Below are 20,489 nucleotides of genomic sequence, written 5' to 3'. Positions count from 1 at the left end.
ACTACATTCCTCAGGTCCTTATGGGTTAAGAGTGTATAACCAAATGTTACCCAGTAGTAGGGGGATCAGAATGTTTTTGAGGCGGCATTGAAAGATCATGACACTTATTTTGCACCAAAGGTTTGTATGGGCATTACTAGGTATACATTTTTTCAACGTAAGCAACATGAGAATGAATCAGTGGACAATTAAGTAGCTGAACTTAAAAAACGAGCAACTGATTGCAAGTTTGGAACATTACAAACAAAGTTAATTAGAGATCAATTAGTAATGCATGTTCATAATCAAGGTATACAAGAAAGTTTATGGGTGAATGGGGATTCATCACTTGAAGATATTATGAATATTGTGTAAAGCAGAGATGTTAGGCAGATGTGCCAAGGAGTTACTGTCAAAAGATAAAGAGTCTGAGGTTGTTTGTAAAATAAACTCCAAACCTGCCAGTAAGTCTTATAATGCCCCCAACCTGCCAGTAAGTCTTTCAATGCTCAATCTAAATCATTTCCTAAAGAAAAAAATAGATGTTACAGGTGTGGTAGTTAGGATCACCTAGCGTATAGCAAGACCTGTCCAGCCATCCAAAGGAAATGTGGTAATTGTGGGTTAATTGGTAATTTTGCGAAAGTTTGCAGGGAAAAAAAATAGTAACGTTAAGTGTGTGTTGGAAAATTCTGAATTGTGAAGATGAAGAGGTTGGAGAGTGTCATGTTATTGGGAATGATAATGTCATATGTTCTTCAACTAATATGATTCTGAATGTCAATGGGAAGTCCAAAAACAAATTAAGCCGGGGTGTCAAATAAGCATTGGTGGAGTTAAAATGAAAATGTTTGCTGATTCTGGTTCACCTTAAACCATTGTGAATGAAGAGGTGTGGAGAGACAAATTTGTGGGGAAAATTAGTGTGGAGTTACGAGAACCAGATATACAACCGCAAGGATATAGCGGTGATAAAATTGACATGTTAGGTTATAGATGGTTAACCTTTAGGTTTAAAAACAGATCCACTCGAGCTAAGTTGTATATAAGTAAGCAAGGACCACCAGTTCTTGGCTGGATTGATCAGGGTAAATTGCACATTGTCCTGAATCCAAACAGTGAAGACAAGTGAAGGTAGTGGATGAAGAGCTGGATTTTGCAAAGGATCTGCTATGTAAATTTCCTTCAGTGTTTGACACGAATTTGGGAAATTTAAAGGGTTTTGAACACCATATAATTTTGAAGGGTAATGCAGTTCCCAAGGTACATAAGGTTAGGGACGTTCCTATCATGATTAGAGCCGAAGTTTCAGAGGAGCTGCAAAGATTGGTGGCGTTAGGAGTGATACAACCAATTGAAGCGTTTCTCTATTGGTGGTCGCTAGACGTAGTAATGGAAAGATTTGTCTATGTGTGGACTTACGCCATTTCTCAATAATATTGTTATTGATCGTTTTCTTTTACCTAGGATTAATGAAATGGTTCTCTCTTAAAACGGTGCAAGAATATTCTCCACAATAGATTTGGATGCTGCGTATCATCAGATTTCCTTGACTTCTGACTCAAAAAAAATACACAGAGTTTATAATACCTTTCGGGTGTTTCCAATTCAACAGGATGCCTTTTGGGTTCGCATCTGTTGCTGCAGTGTTCCAAAGACTTATGTTTCAGTTATTTGGATATAAGACTGGTGTAAAACGTTTCAAGGATGACATTCTAATCTATGGAAGGAACAAAATCGAACATAATTCAAGGCTAAAGGAGGTGATGAATATATTGGAGAAAAGTGGTTTAACTGTGGAACTCTCGAAATGCAAATTTGCAAGGAACAGCGCCACTTATCTGGGTCATGACATTGGAGCCCAAGATGTCAGACCAAAAGAGTCCCTAGTGAATGCTATCAAAGATGCTCTGCTTCCAAATTCTAAGGATGATGTCAGATCTTTTTTAGGATTAGTTGAATACTGTGCTAAATTTATTCCACGATTTGCTGACAAAAGTTTTCATTTGAGACAACTGTTAAAAAACAAAGTCAAGTTTGAATGGTCTAAGGAATGCCAGGAAAAATTCAACCGCATCACTTCAGAAATTGATAAAGTTCAAAGCTTGCAATGTTTTGATCCTAACCTGGATAACTAGATCACGACAGATGCCAGTGGCAAAGGGTTAGGTGCAGTATTAAGCCGGAAGGATAACGATGGGAAGGAATTTATAATATCTTTTGCTTCTAGAGCCTTATTGCCAATGGAGGAAAAGTATCCCACAACTGAGAGGGAAGCGTTGGCATGTGGGTGGGTTTTGGATCACTTCAGAGTTTTTGTGTGGGTAAAACCAGTGACAATTTTCCGTGATCACAAGCCGTTGGTGAAATTATTGACAACGGAGGGAACTGTGAAGGCTTCTGCGAGGATTGCAAGATTGTCAATAAGGATGCAGGACTATGTATATTAGCGGATATATTTACCTAGCAAGGACAATCTAGTAGCGGACTTTCTATCTAGAATGCCTACTAAATTGGAAGAGTGTGTGGATGAAAACTAGCATAATTTTCAAGTAGCCTTTGTACATGCAGATGGTAGTCATGCTGTGTGCAGAGAAGAATGGATGTCTGAATATGATAAGGATACTGTACTGATCGATGTGAGACATTTCTTGCAAGAACGTTGGTCTGATAAAAAACTAATTGAAGGAAGAGGTTATGCTGTTTTGGGAAGTGAGATCGCAATTGTTTATGAAGAATGGTACAATCATGAGGGGTGAACGGATTGTTCAGCCGAAAAGCTTGTGGGAAGTAATTATGGATCTATGTCATGAAAGACACTTTGGTATTGTAAAAACAAAGGGTGTGGTAAGAAGTTTATTTTGGTGGCCAAATATGGATGTTGAGGTCAAAAGGTGTGTGAGGAATTGTTCCAAGTGTTCAAATGCCGACAAGGCGTTACAAACATTCAGACCGCCAATGAACAAATGTTTTTTGCCAAAACAACCATAGGAACAGGTGGCAATTGACTTTGCTGGACCTTTTGGTGACTAACAAAAATATGTGATTGTGTTGATGGATTTGTTTTCAAAATGGCCTATTTTAAAAATTGTGGAGAGGGTAGACACAAAATGTGTTTTGGCATCTTTAGATAAGGTTTTTGTGTCTGAAGGTTTACCTAAAGTGGTACTAAGTGACAATGGTGCTCAGTTTGTGTCCAAAGCATCGAAAGATTACTTCAAAAGAATTGGCGTACAACATAAAACTACTTCCCTTTATAACCCAAGTTGCAATGGCATGGTGGAAAGGTTCAACAGGGTGATTAAAGGAGTTATTCAATCAGCCTTTGCTAGTGGCAAGGATTGGGAAGTACAGTTACACAAGCCTGTATGGGCATACAGAGTGATGAAGAATGAGGTAACAGAATTGTCGCCTTTTGTGATAATGAGAGGGCGGGAACCTAGGACCAAGTATAGTTTAAACTGGTTGCATCAACGTAATGTTGTGCAATGATCAGTAGAATCAGTTTAGAATAGGATGAAGGAAAAACATGATGACATTGTGGTTGGTGATTGGGTTCATGTCAAGAAACCAGGTAAGGTTATAAAAAGGACATAGTCCATTTTATGAACTAGAGGAAGTGGTAGAGGTATTGAACAATGCTATCAGGTTGAGCAATGGGAAAGTATGGAATCTTAAACGGGTGGTCAAGGTGTGTAGGGAAGTTTGGAGACATAATCCGTCTACCCCTGATTTTAGATGGTTGGAAGGGGAAGAAGGTGATGATACTGTAAGTAATGATGGACTACTTAAAGAGAATGGTGGAAATGGAAATAGTGTTGATGTGAACAAGGAGATTGGTGGAAGTGGAAATAGCGTTGATGGGAACATTGGTGGAAATTAGAATGGTGCTGAAGTGAACAAGGATGTTGAGTGTCGTGGAAGGTTTGAGAAAGTTGATGGTGGTGTTAGTGAAGTTTTGGATGGAGGAAGAGTGAGGAAACCACCTGGTTGGCTTAAGGATTTTGTGTGCGGGGAGAAAGCTTTCTTGAGTTAATCAAGTAACCTTTATGAGAGCCATATGTATATAAAATATTATATGCACTGCTGTTAGTACTACTGTTAAATTTCAATGTTTGGTTTATATTTATTGCATCATTTTATTTTATTTTTCTTTGTATTTTGAAAGGAAGGGGATGTGTTATGTTTATAATCAAACGCGTTCCACTGTTGCCATGTGCTGTGGGAAACGCATCGGGAAGAAGGAACAGGGAGGCTGTTGATTAAGAGGCTTTCCACTGAGGCGCCAGGAAATAAAGTGGCTTACAACAAATTGTTGTATGATTCATTCATAACAGGGACCCTTATATGAGTGGCCCCTGGTGGCCCTTTCCAGAATTTATGGGAGAATGAGGACCTAAATGAGCAATATGTCATCCTATATGGCACACTGGATGCTCACAACCTCTGCCTGGTCAATATATATGCTCCTAATATAGATTATGACACCTTTTATGGGACCGACCGTGTTGACTGCGGCGAAAGGGTTCCTCCCTGTAAAGTTGCTTGTAGCTGGGGACTGTAATTGTGTGTTGGACGGAGAACTAGACCAGTTCCCTATGCAATGAGGCACTAAGTATCATATGTCAGAAGCCTTGAAACAACTGATGAGGTGTGGGGTAGACATCTGGAGAGCTCAGCACCCACAGACACACAAATGCTCCTGCTGCACTCCTGCAGCTGACACACACAGTAGACTGGAAAACTTCCTTAAACAGATAGAGGCCTTGCAGCTAGTTTCAGATACAACATACTTAGTCAGATATATCTCAGACCACTCACCCTTACTCATGATTTACTGTCTGACCAGGAGAGTACTGCGGGTCACGTTGCGGCACATGCGCACGGAATCCCTTACTGACCCAGTCTTTAGGGGCGTGATAGCTGATGCCCTCACTGATTATTTTATCTTTACCCGGCAGAGCCCCAAACACATTGCGACAGAGCAGGATGCCATTAAGGTGGTGCTTCGTGGAGTGTGTACAAAAACCACTACGGGTATCTGACAAACACCAGAGAGGAGCTTAAAACTACAAGAAAAAAAGCTTCCTATCCTAGAGAGGATGCTACCACAAGATCCCACAGTTCGTCCAGAGTGAGGAGACACTAAACAACAAGTTCTCTCCTTATGGGATCACCTGAAAAAGCATGTCTGCCTGTCTTATAGGCCATAACTGCACATGGAGATAGATAAAGCAGGCAGGTTATTGGCCAGGATGGTTAATCAAGAGCATCAATCAGAACCTATAGTTTTGATTAGGGATTCAGGGGGAGAAATGGTTTGTACACAAAAGGCCATTAATGAGACCCTGATGGATCACCTCAGGGGGTGGGTGTACATATCGCCCGGTGTGGTCCCGGTTCTTGAGGTGACAGCCTACCTTGCCTCGCTGCCACTAATGCGGCTAGGAGAGCCTGAACGGTAGGAGCTAGAAGGACCGTTGACCAGGTAGGAGATATTGCAGACCACAGATTCTCTTAAGACAGCTAAGGCTTCAGGTTGAGATAGTTTACCTGCTGAACTCTATAAAGCTCTTCTATTAACTATAGCCGATACATTACTGCTGGTCTATCAGGATGCTCTGGAGAGGGGAGTACTCCCAGAGTCCATGCGCGAAGCACTAGTAGTGTTAATACTCAAACCCGGGAAGGAACCTCTGGACGCAGCCTCCTACAGCCCACTGTCATTATTAAATGTAGGCCAAAAGATACTTGACCACACACTAGCAAAGCGCTTGTGCCGCTGTCTCCCAAAATTAGTCCACCCTGACCAACGGGGATTTATCTCCCTTAGAAATACGTTCTGCAACCTATGAAGGTTGGCACATGACTTTTACTCACCTTGTTCTGGAAGAGGATAGGTATGCCCTTGCTTTCCTGGATACAGAGAAAGTGTTCAACTCGGATAGCTGGGAGCATATGTGGCAAGTGTTAAAAAGAATGGGACTGGATCCCAAATTTGTTGCCTGCATCAAACTTCTTTATGATCAACCACTGGCATGCATGCATACGGGTTACATGGTATCGGAGGTGATCCAGCTGCAGCGGGGAACTTGGCAGGGGTGTCCCCTTTCCCCATTCTGTTCGCCCTGGCAGTGGAACCAGTGGCGTCCAAGATGAGACAGGTGTTACATAGCAGGGCTATCTGGATGGGGCAAGCTACCCATGCTGTGTAATTTGACACAGATGAGGCCATGATTTACCTGCATCAACTAGACATCTCTGCCCCAATCATATTGAATATGTTGAGGGAATCTGGAGCTCTCGGACCTCATGTCAATCAGTCAAAATCAATATTGTTACCACTGGAACAGCTGGAGGGGATTGAGACTGCTAACCTTCCTGAATCTGGACTGCCATGGAAAACAGACAGTGTTTGTTAACATGGCATGCCATACTTTAAATACTGGGCGGGTGATTGCTAATTTTAGGCGTCAATTAAATTCTGGAATAGGCTCCAGCTCTCCTTAATGTGAAAGATTGCCCTAATTAAGATGGTGGTACTGTCCTGGTGCCTTTATGTGTTGCAGGGTACCATGTATGAGATGCCTCGGAGTGTCTTTAAGGAACTGGACAAACTCTTGGTAGACTTAATTGTGGGCTGGGGAAAGGTGCCGGGTGGAGCTCACCACATTGAGGTTGGATTGGGACAGAGGTGGCATGGAGGTACCAAACCTTGAAATGTATAATCTTGCAACTCACTTACAGCATGCCGTGCACTGGTTTGCCGACAAGTCTAATTGAGAGAAATCCCTACTGGCTCGCTCTATAAGGGGAGAAGATTATGGGGCCCTACTGCTGCGGGGTAAAGGCATGCCTGAACAATGGCACAAATACTGAAGCTGGTGTGCAGGCTCTTGGAGAGGGCGGTATGGGTAGTGCTCTGCAGGGTGCCATACTCGCCAGACCTGGAGATATGGAAAATTCTGCCTTTTTTTTTTTGCAGACTGGACGATCCACGACCATGGCCTACTGGGCGGAGGGGGCCTTCTTACCTTGGGGGACTTATATCATTCGGGCCGAAATGTCACTATACATGAGGCAATGGAAACTTCTAGGCTGGCTACGGCGCAAGAACTTTGGCCAGGATTCCCAGATGCCACTGAGCCTACTCAGCCGCTTGTGGCACAGCTGAATCTAGTGGGAGGCCAGAGGCTTATTAATCATCTATACTGCACTTTGTGAGAAGACAGGCTCAGCTCCCCCTGGGAGCAACTGGGCAGTGGGTTTGTGAATTCCCAATCAAGGCTGGGGAATGGGTTAGGATCCATGGAAGAGTGCAGGAAGTCTCTGCTAATGCATGGTTTAGGCTTATTCAGTATAATGTAGTGCATATTACATACCCCTCACCCAGACACCCACATGCAATCTACCCATCTAGGAGTGTAGGATGCACACGCTGTGGGTACACAGCAGCTAACTTCTTTCACACTGTGGAGCTGCCCACAGATTGTTTGCTACTGGAACGCTGTACTGCAACACTTACACAGGATGAGTGATACCTGGGGAACCGAAATATTGCTTGCCGGGGTTGGTAGCTGCTATGAAAAACAGGAAGCTTAGTAGGACGTTTGCAATCCTTGGACTGACCCAGGCCAAACAACGCATAGCCAATAGGTGGCTGAACCTGAGACCACCCCCCACCCCCTTTGACTGTGGACTGGCTGTGCAAAATGACAGAATGGGAAGGAGTGGAGAATGCCCACGTGAAACAGTGAAGCGAGAAGATAGGCTCGCTGATGGCCTGCGGGCCCTCGGTGCCATGATCCGCAACCTTGATATTACCAACCATCCTGCGTCTACAGAGATGGAGAGTGTGAGTGATGAAGGGACTGACCAGGTATAGTGCTCTCACTGTATGATAGAGATACAATGGCATGGATGAGGTTCAGGGTCTTGGCCACCAGTACTAGAGATGGCCTGAGGGTTGTGCGGCTGGGGTTAGGATGTACTGTTTGATGTCCTTTGAAAGGTGACTATATACTGAGCAAGTGGTGTGGAGGAAGCGGGGGGTCGTTTAATTTGGTTTACTGATTTTATTGCATTGTATTTCACATGCTTCTCAAGAGGCATTTTGTGTTGTACATTATGGAGGCACTCATCTTGAGACCCTGCACTGTGACTCTGGTCATCCTGCGGAGATAGTTATGTACAAATTTGACATTGTTACTGTGCATACTTTGATGATGTATATTACTCAAATACCAATAAAATTATATTACCAAAAAAAAAAAAAAAAAAGGTAAAAAGTCTCTGCCTCAGCATTCCAACCTTACATGGACTAAGGATGGCAATGGGCCTACTAACGTTTGGTCACATAACATGAATTGTTTCATGGGGAGGAAAATAATTAAAGGAATATGATTAGACAGTGGTGGAGAGGAACCTGGCATGCCCAATCCCCACTGAAAACAAAATAAACATTTGCATTGCAATGTGTCTCACATTTGCTCGAGCAAGAGCTATTAGCGTTGTAAACTCTTAACTGGACTTTTCTTGCCGCTTAAATTGAAAATGAAAATTCATACAGTTTCACATAAGCAAGCAGGGGTGTGGAATTTATTAAAATATCTACTTGTCCAGGGGACAGGTTGCTTCTCAAATCTACTTGTCCTGTAAAAAGATCTACTTGTCCCTTTGGTGCCATGTAGTGTGGCGACAAATTATGGCAGCAATTAATAGCCTCTCTGATTATGCCAGGGCTACTACCATAGTAGGGCTTGAATACTTGGAGTTTCAATCCCTACTGTAGCAATTTCCTTATTTTGCCACCTTTCTGCAGATCTGCATACTGGGGCTGGAGGAAGCAGTAAGCAATAGTTCCAGGGCTGGAATGCCTTTGAGTCTGCAAACCTACGTACCTGCATGTGTTAAAGATTTTTACCAGCTTCTCTCTAATATTTTCCCATAATAAGAAAGGTTGGACATTTACTCCTGACAATGGCAGAATTAGAACTTCTTCCAGGGTTGGGAAGAAAGTGGCTGGAGGGAAAATGAACTTGCAAATGCTCAATAGATTTTCACATGAGCAAATCTACACATCGTATTTACCCACGCTAAAATACAGTTCACAAATATTTTATAGGGGTACGACATATACCATGGGTGCACTTTTGTGACTTTCTTTAAGAATTTGGGGCCACAAGTAGGTAGGTTCAGATCTGTGACCTGCAAATTGCGAGTCGCAAATCCGAATGTAGGATGGTGTCCTTGACACCATCTGTGATTCGCAAGGGCTTCGCAAATGCCCACATCATGAATAATCATGAGGTGGGCCACAATTTGCGACCCCCTCACGAATGGTGGCCTGCTGCAGACAGCCGACCACCATGTCTGTGACTGCTTTTCAATAAAGCAGTTTTTTTTGTTTTTTTTTGTAATGCAGCCCGTTTTCCTTAAAGGAAAACGAGATGCATAACAAAAACGAAAAATTAAACGTTTTCGTTTCATTTTTTCAGAGCAGGCAGTGGTCCGCAGGACCACTGCCTGCTCTGAAAAAATGTTTACAGTGACATTCACAATGGGAAAGGGGTCCCATGGGGATCCCTTCCCTTTTGCGAAAGTGTTAGCACCCATTTGAAATGGGTGCAAACTGCGATTGGTGTGCGCCCGCGTTCGCGGTCACAAAACAATCCTACATTGCACTGCGAGTTGCAATTAGGAAGGGAACACCCCTTACTAATTGCGAGTCGCAAACCCATTTTGTGATTCGGTAACCAGGTTACTGAATCGCAAAACTGGGTTTGTGCATCGCAATGTGCTTTTTGCACGTCGCAAACAGCGAAAGTCGCTGTTTGCGACATTCAAAAAGCTACCTACATGTGGGTCTTGGTCCCTAATTAGGTCTGGTGTTAACAAAGACATTTTGTTTTTATTAAACTTCTATTTCTCTCTCTTTTGGCTGGCTTTACTGTGAGTGATCGCATTCTGCTCTTCCACAAGGAGCATATTGCCACACAAAGTAGTTTTGTTCAGTGTCAGGAACTACAGTGGCAATCAGTGACGTAACGAAACTGGAGGGTGCCCCTTTGCAAAGAACATGGAGGAGCCCCCTCTCCAGACTCACTCAGGGCAGGTGCTGTGCTGACGGGGCCCTCTGGAGGGCGGCTGCGGGGCCTTTGTTATGCCGCTGGGGGCAACGTGTGCTTTAAGAGTTCAAAAACTTTTTGGGGGGGTTTTGCCAATGTTTGTTACAATGTTGAGGGCCTGGTAGCTCCCACAACAATAAAGTGTTACAAAAGCCATGTCAAAACAAGACACGCATTGATGAAACTAAAAGACTTATAAAAATATGTCAGATCAGTTGGCTTTGTCAGTGTTTGTTTATTTTCATGCTTCCCATAATCGTGTTGAAAATGGTTACACTGATTTTCCATTAGAAATATTTTTGGGAAATACTAGCATGCATCAACACATTTTACTAAATGACACTTCATTTGCATATAATCAGAGAGCATTCTTGGAGCATTATACTTAGCCTCTTAGCCTAAACTTTTCAAACGTGTGTACACGTTTTTTTTTTCGTGTACTGGAACCAACGTCAGTAGTGAAGTGTGACCTTATAACATTTATTTACAGCACGCACCCTAATAATGTAGGCTTTCAAATAATGAACCATAAATACAAGTTCGAACAGCATTATCTTATGGAAACACATTACCTCAACTGCAGAGAGTTCAACTCTCTGTAAACAGGCAGCTAAAGGGTTTGTGCTGCAGGGGGTTGGGCCTACTTGTCCCAAGGACAAAGCAAACATAAAAACTTTTTGCCCTTGACCCCAAACAAGATGTCCCGGGCGTCGGGCGATAGGAATTCCACATCCCTGAGCAAGCCAATTCAAAGCGCCACGCCATGAGCGTGAAAGAGACACACAAAAGGAAAAAGAAGTTCCCTTGCAGTCAAACGTATCGGCAAATGCGCAATTAGCCATGTAACAGGGTCGATGCCCAAGGCGCTAACCAAACCGCCAAAAGGAGGGACAAACGTACAGCATTTACCAATGATAACAAAGGATTTTTGAACAGCAAGCTCCCGAACGAGCGACAGTGGTGGGCGTGAAGTGGGCATGGTTAAAAGCCCAAATACATAGCAACCCGTCGGAAAATAGCAGAGCTGGTGCGCTGCTATGCTTGACCTAAAAAGACTAAAAGAAAAAAAAAAGTCTCAAAGCGCACATATTACTATTGTCCTCAGCACTTATTAGAACTTTTTTGTGTGTGGATCTGCTCTTTGTGGCTAGGCATAATGCTGTCCTTCTAAGTGAAGATAGCCAATAGCTAGGTTCTGAGGTGGGCTGGTCTGCGGTCAATGCCATTTGCTGCGCTGTAATGGGTAGACAACAAATGTGATTGGCAATAACAGGCCAATGTTGAAGAGGGCTGTGTGAAAGCTCTTACAAGTATACATATAATTTTACCCATTGCACTAACCCAGAGCTATCTCCATAAGGACTAAAAATTTGACTCTAATAATTTCCAACCCTTAAAGAGCACCCAAAACAGGATCTGCATGGACTGGGGTCCGTGCAGGGGGATGGGGACTGGGGGTTGGGGCACAGAGGGAAGGAGGGAGTTTAAGCCTCAGCAGTTAATGGGCTGACCTAAAGGAGAGCGAGCACACCTACCAATTTCACTTCTTCTCTTAATTCTATCAGAAAGAGCACGATTCTATCAGTGAGAGTCTGTGTTCTTGTTCCCTCAGACAAAAAAGCAAATGATGGGCAAAACACAGACAAAATTAATTCTCTACTAGATCATTTCACACAGTGAGATATCCTACCTGAGAACAATCTGCAATGCTAGGGTAGAAGTAACCCAATGCCAATACTAAAACGTATTTTTGAGTAATTTATTGGCATGCTCCAAAAGCTTTTCTGTTTATCTTCAGCCATGCATATCACTGGAGCCTTGTAACCATTCTCTCCACTGGAAGACTATTAAACTCGTAGTAAACATTGTACCATTACTCTGAATCTCCTCTGGACCACTACACTGTTAACTTCTTGAAAATGGCCTCTAAACACACTCTGTAATCCTTAGTTCTGCAGCAGTCCCTGGATCCTTCAAGAGATGCATTGGCTCCTCTTTGTATGCAGCGCAGGACTGAACTTGTGCCAGCAGCCAAACTATGCAATCTCTGCTATTTTTAGATTCAGGTAGCCCATAGCTATTGGCCTTGTAGATCTCTCTTGCTTTTTGGCAACCAGTCTCTCAGCCTGTTATTATTTCTAGGTATTGGGAGATGCAGGTGAGAGGCAGTATGCTGAGGAGGACATAGTCCTTTCTTTCAGATCATATTTAGGTAGTGTCTTGGTTCATTATTCTGATCCGCTTTGCATTCGGTGGCCTCTGGGTAGCTGCAGAGACCATCTGTGAGCCTGGCACTCTAGGCCTATTAGCCAGATTTATCAGACTACATGATTTCAGGTTTTCTGCTACATGGTTGACAATCAGAGTTCTGGCTTCATCAATGTTTCTGTTGACAGAGAGTCTTAATACATAGTTAGTCTTCGGAATGAGTAGTTATTATTGTCAGTAGGATGTAGATGCTCTAAGCTGCATCGATGTTCTTGGTCAAGTCGAGAGTTCAGTAGACACGTCTTTCATCCATTCTCAGTGACTTCTTCAAGGCGAATAATAGGGTTCACTTCCTTGTCTGACCCCTTTTTATTACAACGAAATCGGATGTTGCATGCATGTAAACATCAAATCAGAAGGATTATTGTTTGGAAGGAAATAAATTAGGATTTCAGCTGACTATCTCATGATCCGTAAAGACTAATACTACATTTACTCAATTGTTTTTGTTTCCTTCATTTCGTTTCCTTCATTTGGATACGAGGAAGCTGTTTTCTATTTAGTTGGCTCAGCACAGTTGTCGTTTAGGTGACACATGCACGTTTATGTGTCAATAAAGAACAGATGGTTATGCTCGCCAACTCAATGCCTACAAGATGCCAATCCAAGGCTTGGGGATTCGCCTGGTTTAGAAGTACAGTATGTGTGGGCGTTTGGGACATGCAGAAGGCAAATGAAAGCTTTTGGGCGTGACATGACTAATGTGATTTTGTCTTAGGATCACAGGAGACTTTGATGCCTTGTAGTGGGTATGGCGAGGATTGATACTTAAGATTTGACTAATTCTGTCTCAGCCTCTATAGGCGATGCAACATATGTTTTTAACATGTAGCCATATGAACTTCCCTTATTGTCCATTTTTAAGATTATTGAGGAGAGTACAGCTGCCATTATATTTCTGTTATTGTTCACTTAACCTTCTGTGAGGTGGTGTACCATGTGAGCAACATAATAAGGATTTTGGAATTACAGGAAACATTGAGGTTTTGTAGGAAATACAGCGAGAATTAACATTCATAATTTATTTAATTCTGTCCCAGCCTATACAGGCGGCACAACACGTCCTTTAACAGGCACGAACAAATGCGTATTTTTACACTGTATGTAGCTCTCTGTTGGCTTTGCTCTACTAGTTCATAAATTTGGGCGCCACAATTATTATTTTTCAGATTTAGTAGTCAGAAGACTTCTCAAGGCCCATCTTTCTACTGACTGAGCCATAATTTATCCTACTATTTATTACATTCTCCAGCCCGATTTGGGCAGTCCTTTGAATTGGCGATTAAGGGATATGTGTAACCAGTCTCATTTGGATCTTCGTACCTCAAATCGTTAACTGCCATTAGAATAGCAGCTATTGATGTAAAGTTCCAGAATTTGAAGGTTAGTTGTTTCAGTATTCGATATAGGATTTATTGATGGCTTTAAAGTGAATTAACATATATCTTTTTTATTTTGTCTTTTTAGCTGTTCTGATACATTTTTTGGAAGAGGGTGTTATAAGGATCTATCATCCATTGTCGCGTCGCTGAATAAATCAGACTTGATAGTATTTGTTTTCGATGTAGGTTGTTCGGTGATACCTACTTACTTTCATCTTTCCTGAGCACATCTCTTTTGTTTCGGTGTTTCTCTTCGGTGGCTTGAACAAAATTTTAGGTACTGGAGTGAACCCATCATGTTCTTTCTATCAAGGGGCATGCAGCGTGATAAATGGTATATTTCTCCTTACAGGTTGGACTATGGTTTTGGGGGACGTTAGGCTCTTTCTCCTTTCACGTTTTCTTTGCATTGGCACATATGTTTGGTGAATGGGTCCATGTGGAGTCACCTTTAGTGATCACAAAGTTAATTGTCACAGTGGATATTTGTTTTTAATTTTAGATTTGATCATGAAGTGCCCCAATTATATAGCACATATGTAATTAACAAACTCAAAACCATTAGTGTTGGGCTTTTATTGGATTTGGCACAATAATATAGTTACTTATAAGATGATTTTAATTTGTGGAGATCAGCTCTGTATTGATGTTGGAAAATGGGTTATTGGTAAGGGCAGGTAAGTAACCTCTGCTTAGGTCCAGTCAGGTCTCAGTAAATTAAACCCAGCTCAACCCTTGGTTGCTTGGCAATGAGCGACAAGGCTTAACTTAGGAGACTAAGCGTAAAGCATTCAAGTATCACAAAACAGTAATTAAATAAAACACAGGAAACGGTTTAAAAATCCAAAGTCAATGTATAAAAATAGAAAATATTTTTAGCTTTAAAATGACACAAAAATGAATAAAATCGGATAAGTGGAACCAGAGATATGAATTGTTAAAGAATGAATGCTTTCTAGCACCTAGAAGCAACTAGCGCTCAAAGGGTTAAAAAAGGTCACACTGGAAAGGAACAAAGTACAGAGTTCAGGCCACCCACGAGGTAACACTAACACACTTACTTTCAGAAGTGTTTCATTCAGGAAAGTGGACCACAGCACCAGCCAAGGGTTCAGAGGCTAGGGTGTGCCCCTTGGGGTCTGGGACTACAACTCCCACAATGCACCTCTTCAATTTATGGAGTTGCTCCAAACATCTCCAAACTTCTGGGTCTTCTTCCAGGGGTCCTTTTTGTGTCCTTGAAGTGTCCACAACTTGATCCATGATTCCAGAAGCTCTGAGTTGCTCCTTGGGAGTTGGGACTACAATTCCCAGAATGCACCTGATCAGAATCCTCAGGCAGACACTGGACACTGGTCAGCTGGGCTCTGCTTGCAGGACTTGATGCAGGGGACTTTGGGCCGCTCCTTGGTACCTGTAGCAAACAGGGAGTCCCTTCTTGAAGCAGTAGAAGACAGGTAAAGTCCTTTTAGTGGTGAAGCCCAAGTGTGCAGCTGGTGAAGTCCTCCAGAGTGCAGTGTGCAGGTGCAGGTGCAGGTCAGGGGTCCAGCAGGGCATTCCATCTTCTCCTGTAGTTCTTCCTTGTTGGAATCTGATAGGGATCAGAGGTGTGGGTGCAGGTCTGCCAGTTTTATCCTTGCTCCTGGGTGAAAAACAGGGGGGTCCTGGATTTCCAATCAGGGGCAGGGTCCTTTCCCCTGTGATGACCACTTCCATTCCTCAAAAATCCATCATGGCTAAAAGTGATTTTTGGAGGTTACATCTGGCTGACACCACCCACTGGTGTGGCTAAAAATCCTAAACATACCCCTCTCCTGCCCTCTCCAAATCTAATCAAGGGGGCACCTAATTGTCCGGGTTTGCAGGATGTGAGGGTGTTTCTGTGTTGCTCGAAATGTCCTTCTCTGCCTTTAAAGGCCAGTTTGGCAGCCCTCCGCCTTCCTGCTTCACCATCTTCTGAGGGGAGATCTCCTCCCCCACACACATCTCGTTGTGCTGAGCCAGGCCACTTCACACCTCATCAAGGCAGCCTGGCCAGGCTGCCAGAGGCTGGCCAATCAGAGCACAGCAGCAAAAACACTGCAGGGCAGAAGTTGGCAACTTTTCAGGTAAAGTTTAAAACTCTTTACCTGAACAAGTTATATTAAATCCAACAACTGGAAGTTGTGAGATTTATTATTACAATTAATTTGATACCAAACTTCTGGTATCTGTTACTTAAGAGGATTTTGGAAATTAAAATAAAGTCTCCCCATTCTAGCCTATGGAGGCCATTCACTACAATGAGGGAAAACAAATGTAGGTGCTTTACCTCACCAGGGCTTATAAAACTATTTTTATAAGGTCCCAGCTTATAGTTACATGGCACCCAGCCCTAGGGGCACATAGGGCACACCTTAGGGGTGACTTATATGAAAAATAAGATAGTTTAAGACTTTGGAACTACTTTTAATTCCAAAGTCGAATTTGCATGTAACTTTAATTTAAAAGCAGCCAGCAAGACAGGCCCGCCTTTAAAATGACACTTGGCACCTCAGCAGTGCACCTATGGGTGCACTACCTATGCTGGGGTCCCTAAACCTACATGCCCTACCATATACTAGGAACGTATAGGTAGGTTCACTTAGCCAATTATAATTAGCCTAATTTGCATACTGATTTTACACACAGCACAAGCCCTGGGACTGATTAGCAGTACCCAGGGTACCACCAGAGTCAGGAAAACACCAGCAAAAAGTGGAAAATGGGGGCAACAAGTTAGGGGGCCTATGCAATCAGCCCTGTTCTCTCACACATGAACAATTATTTTTGTCATCAGCCATGAAGAAGTCTCGGAGAAGGGACGAAACACGTTGAATTCCCAACTTAACCAAGAACAGAGCAATGTAGCATAGAGTATCTACATCTTAGTGCCAATAATAACTACTCATTCCCAAGACTATCTATGTATTAACTAGTGATCATGATTTTAATTAGATCTTTTGTTGTTTGGTAAATTCTATCATTAAAGAAACTAAAAGTTTGTCTCTTTTGATTTAATTCGTATGCATATTTTTTTAGTATTGAAAGTGATTATACTGACACATGTTCCTGGGCCCTTGCTCATGACACGTCTAAGTCGAAATAAGAGTGCTCCACTACTTTGTTTATTTACCTGTTTTACCAGAATTTGTTTCTGTTTAAAACATTCACATCAGGGCAAAAGGTGTGTTGTAGCTTTTGAGCAGCAAGGTATTGACATTTCTGATACATATCAAGATGTGCAATCTTAGACCATTGTTGCCATTTGTTAAATGTTTTTTTTAAAGAGAGCTTGAAGTTTATATTTCTACCTCAACATGTGAAAACCCACCACAAATGCAATACTGATAAAATAGATTTTTTTATATTTGACTCAGCTATTTTTTTCCAGGCCTGGTGACTATCTTCACTGGGTTCTGCCCTGGCACCAGTTAAGTGGGCAGGGATTATTTTTGACCATGAACTGTATCTTAAAACTTAAATAGCCAAACTGACGATCCCCTGTCTGTTCATTACATAAACATTACAAGCCAGCCAGCATAGAGCAACCCTAATAAGAACTGGCTGTTCAAAATGCATGTTAACTACTGGGTTGATTTAGCTTGTCACCACTGTCGCAAAAGTGCCAGCATACCTTGATGAAATCATATTAGTGCTAGGCGAGTTATCTTTAGTCAGTCTTTCATCACCGAACCTAGTCTGATAGCCAAACTAGGTCAGGATTCTAATGTTTAAGTTCATAAGAGAGACAGACCTTTAACTTAAGCACTAAGCAGTGTTCTTCCCTGAGCTCCAATTGTTCTTCCCTTCGTCATGTATTGCAAAGATGAGGCATTTTCATTGACTGAAGAACTTTAACTGTGTTGGAATTTGGAGTTCTAAGATTCATCCAACCAGATTCCCTCAAAGCAACTTGTAGGTCACTGGTGAATGCAGCATTCATTGAACAGTGTGGTTTACTCTCTAAGTGTGTGGATGGTAAAGAACAACACTTGCATAGTGTCCAATATCTGCCTTACAAAATATAAACAAAAAACCTAAAACCTAAAAGAAACAAAAACTTGCGTTTTGAGTAAAACACACACACAGTACTTGAAACAAATGATCACAATAATCTTAGACCTATTACCCTCCAGGGTTTTACAGCAGCCTCCATCTATACACATCAAACATCTCCTAATGCACTCTTCCTATGCAATAGCGTCTTCTGACTTTATAGAATATTTTACTGACCAACTCAGTAGCTTTTGTTCCGAGGACAAGCCTTTGGCTAGTTATGAATCCCTTTCAGTGACAATTTAGTTGTTCCACAAGCTCAAGTACTTGTTGGGGTTGCTCTGAATGCTATAAATTAAGATACCGAGTAAAATTGAAATCTGCCGTTTAAAACGCGACTAAATGAAGAAACTGCAGTAGCATAAGCTACACAACATTTTCAGTGATATTACTTTACTCTCACCCTAGCACAGCAAAATATTCCACAGACAGGTGTGCTCTCCTTACACTGCATCCTTTTGCAATAAAGGCGTTAGCAAAGGGTCGCCCTTTAAAAAATTCATAGGATAGAGTGTGAAAAGCTTCAACTCAGCATACATATCTCTATGTAGGGTACTTGATTTACACAAAATAAAAAATAACCAAGAATAAAGATTAGCACAGACCTAGATTAATGATCTGCGGTGCCACACAAAGGCTTGCGTTTCACTGTTTTCATATGTATCACCCCTCTTCTCGGGCACATTGAAGAATCCATGAAAATGAAAGGATGATCGACACGTTGGGAGTGGCATCAAGCTATTCAGCATGAGTGACTAACTGCTTTAAAAAAAAAAAACAGAAAAAAGCTGGCAAGCCCCTGTGCTGTTTATTTGTACTTTAGGTATATAGAAAGAGCAGTATCTTGTCACATTGTAGAAAAAGACGGGAGTGTTTTCCTCTTTCTGCTTTACAAACACAATACTGTCACTCTTAGTGAAGCCAGCCAATAGACAGAGAGAGAAAGACAGAATTGTAATAAAAACAAAAGATCTTGGTCAACACAAGACCTAATTAGGAGTCCAATTCTTACAGGAAGTCACAAAAGTGTACCCATGGTATGTGTCCTTGCCTTAGTGCAGACTTACAACTCATGAATTACAAAGAATGTACAGAAGTAGGCCGGGAAATGGGATTCCTAGAAAATATTTGTGAACTACATTTAAGCTCGAGCAAATATGTATGTCTAGATTTGCTCATGGTAAAATCTGTTGTAAAGTGAACTTGTAAAGTCTCATTTACAAGTTCACTTTCCTTCCAATTACTTTTCTCCCCAACTGTCAGAAATAAAATGTCCAAGCTTTTTCAGTAGGGAAAATAATTAGAGAAGAGCTGGTAAAGAAAACCCTAAAACATGCAAATTCATGGTTTACACAGACTCAAAAAGGGCATTCCCAACCTGGAACTATTGCTTAATACTACCTACATCCTCAGTATGTACATCTGTGGAAACGTGGAAAAATAAGGAATATGCTAGTATCCAAACCCTCCTATAGTATAAGCCCTTGCATAATCAGAGAGGCTATTTTTCAGAGTTCTTGTATAATAAGACTGATGCCATGATTTGTCACTTCATTATATTGCATCAAAGGGACAAGTAGATTTTGTTACAGGACAAGTAGATTTATGAAGCAACCTGTTTGATGGACAAGTGGATATTTTATTAAATTCCACACCCCTGGTGGAATGCGGATGCTCTGTGAAACAAGAGACACAAATGTACATAGTAATGCATCTGTCAGAGGGAGCTCTACTAGTAAGTCTCATTATTAACGTTATCACCCAAAGTGCTACTAATAAACGGAATGAAACAAACCACCTCACAGCCTTTAGTGACCATATTAATTTTGGCCTAAAATTCTAAGCAATGCTTTTAGAGTTGGACACTTTGGGATATTAAACTCATACTGGGAATCAAGAAAACATGGTGCACAAAGCCAACGCGGACAGGAGAACGAACTTAAATTTAGCACAAAAATATTCTACTGGTTTACATAGCTATGAAAGCAAGGTTCCATATTCAACTGTTTTGGGCCATCAAAAACACTTGCAAATGCCTAGCCACACTTCACTGACCACCACCTCCTCAACCCCATTCAATCTGGATTCAGGCCCAGCCACAGTACAAAGACCACCCTCACTGACACCTTGGAGAACATCTGGATGATCATGGACAGAGGTGAAACTGCAGCCATCATCCTACTGGATCGTATCGAGGTCTTTGACAGGGTCTCCCATCCTATTCTTATCCAACTACTGCGTGAAGCTAGCATCCGAGGTACTGTACTTTGCTGGATTTCTTCCTTCCTGACAGGCTGCATCCAGTCTGTCACAGCCTGGCCACCTTCACCTCAAACACTGCAACCTCATCTGATGAGTTCAACAAGGATCCTCATTTAGCCCCACTTTGTTCAATGCCCACATGACCGCACTCACCAGCATTATCTGTGCCCTTGGAATCAACATCATATCCTATGCTGATGGCACCCAGCTCATACTCTCCCTGTCCAACAACACACCAACACCGAGACAAATTTCTCCACTTGCATGACCAAAATCACCAGATGGATAACAATCAAATGACTCAAGCTCAAGACAGAAACAGCAACCTTCTGCAAAGACACCTTTGCTCTGGGACTCTACCTGGTAGCCTTCCGAACTCTGACCCTCAGCCCTA

The 20,489-nt window shown here is 42.1% G+C and overlaps 1 protein-coding gene across 4 annotated transcripts in view; it reads right to left on the bottom strand.

Moving 5' to 3' along the window:
• TTI2 (TELO2 interacting protein 2) overlaps positions 1 to 20,489 on the bottom strand; it is a 97,385-nt gene that overhangs the window by 53,251 nt on the left and 23,645 nt on the right. The gene's annotated exons all lie outside the window — the stretch shown is intronic.

This window comes from Pleurodeles waltl, chromosome 11 (genome assembly GCF_031143425.1).
Source record: "Pleurodeles waltl isolate 20211129_DDA chromosome 11, aPleWal1.hap1.20221129, whole genome shotgun sequence".
Lineage (NCBI taxonomy): Eukaryota > Metazoa > Chordata > Amphibia > Caudata > Salamandridae > Pleurodeles > Pleurodeles waltl.
This window is presented reverse-complemented; position numbering and strand designations above follow the sequence as displayed.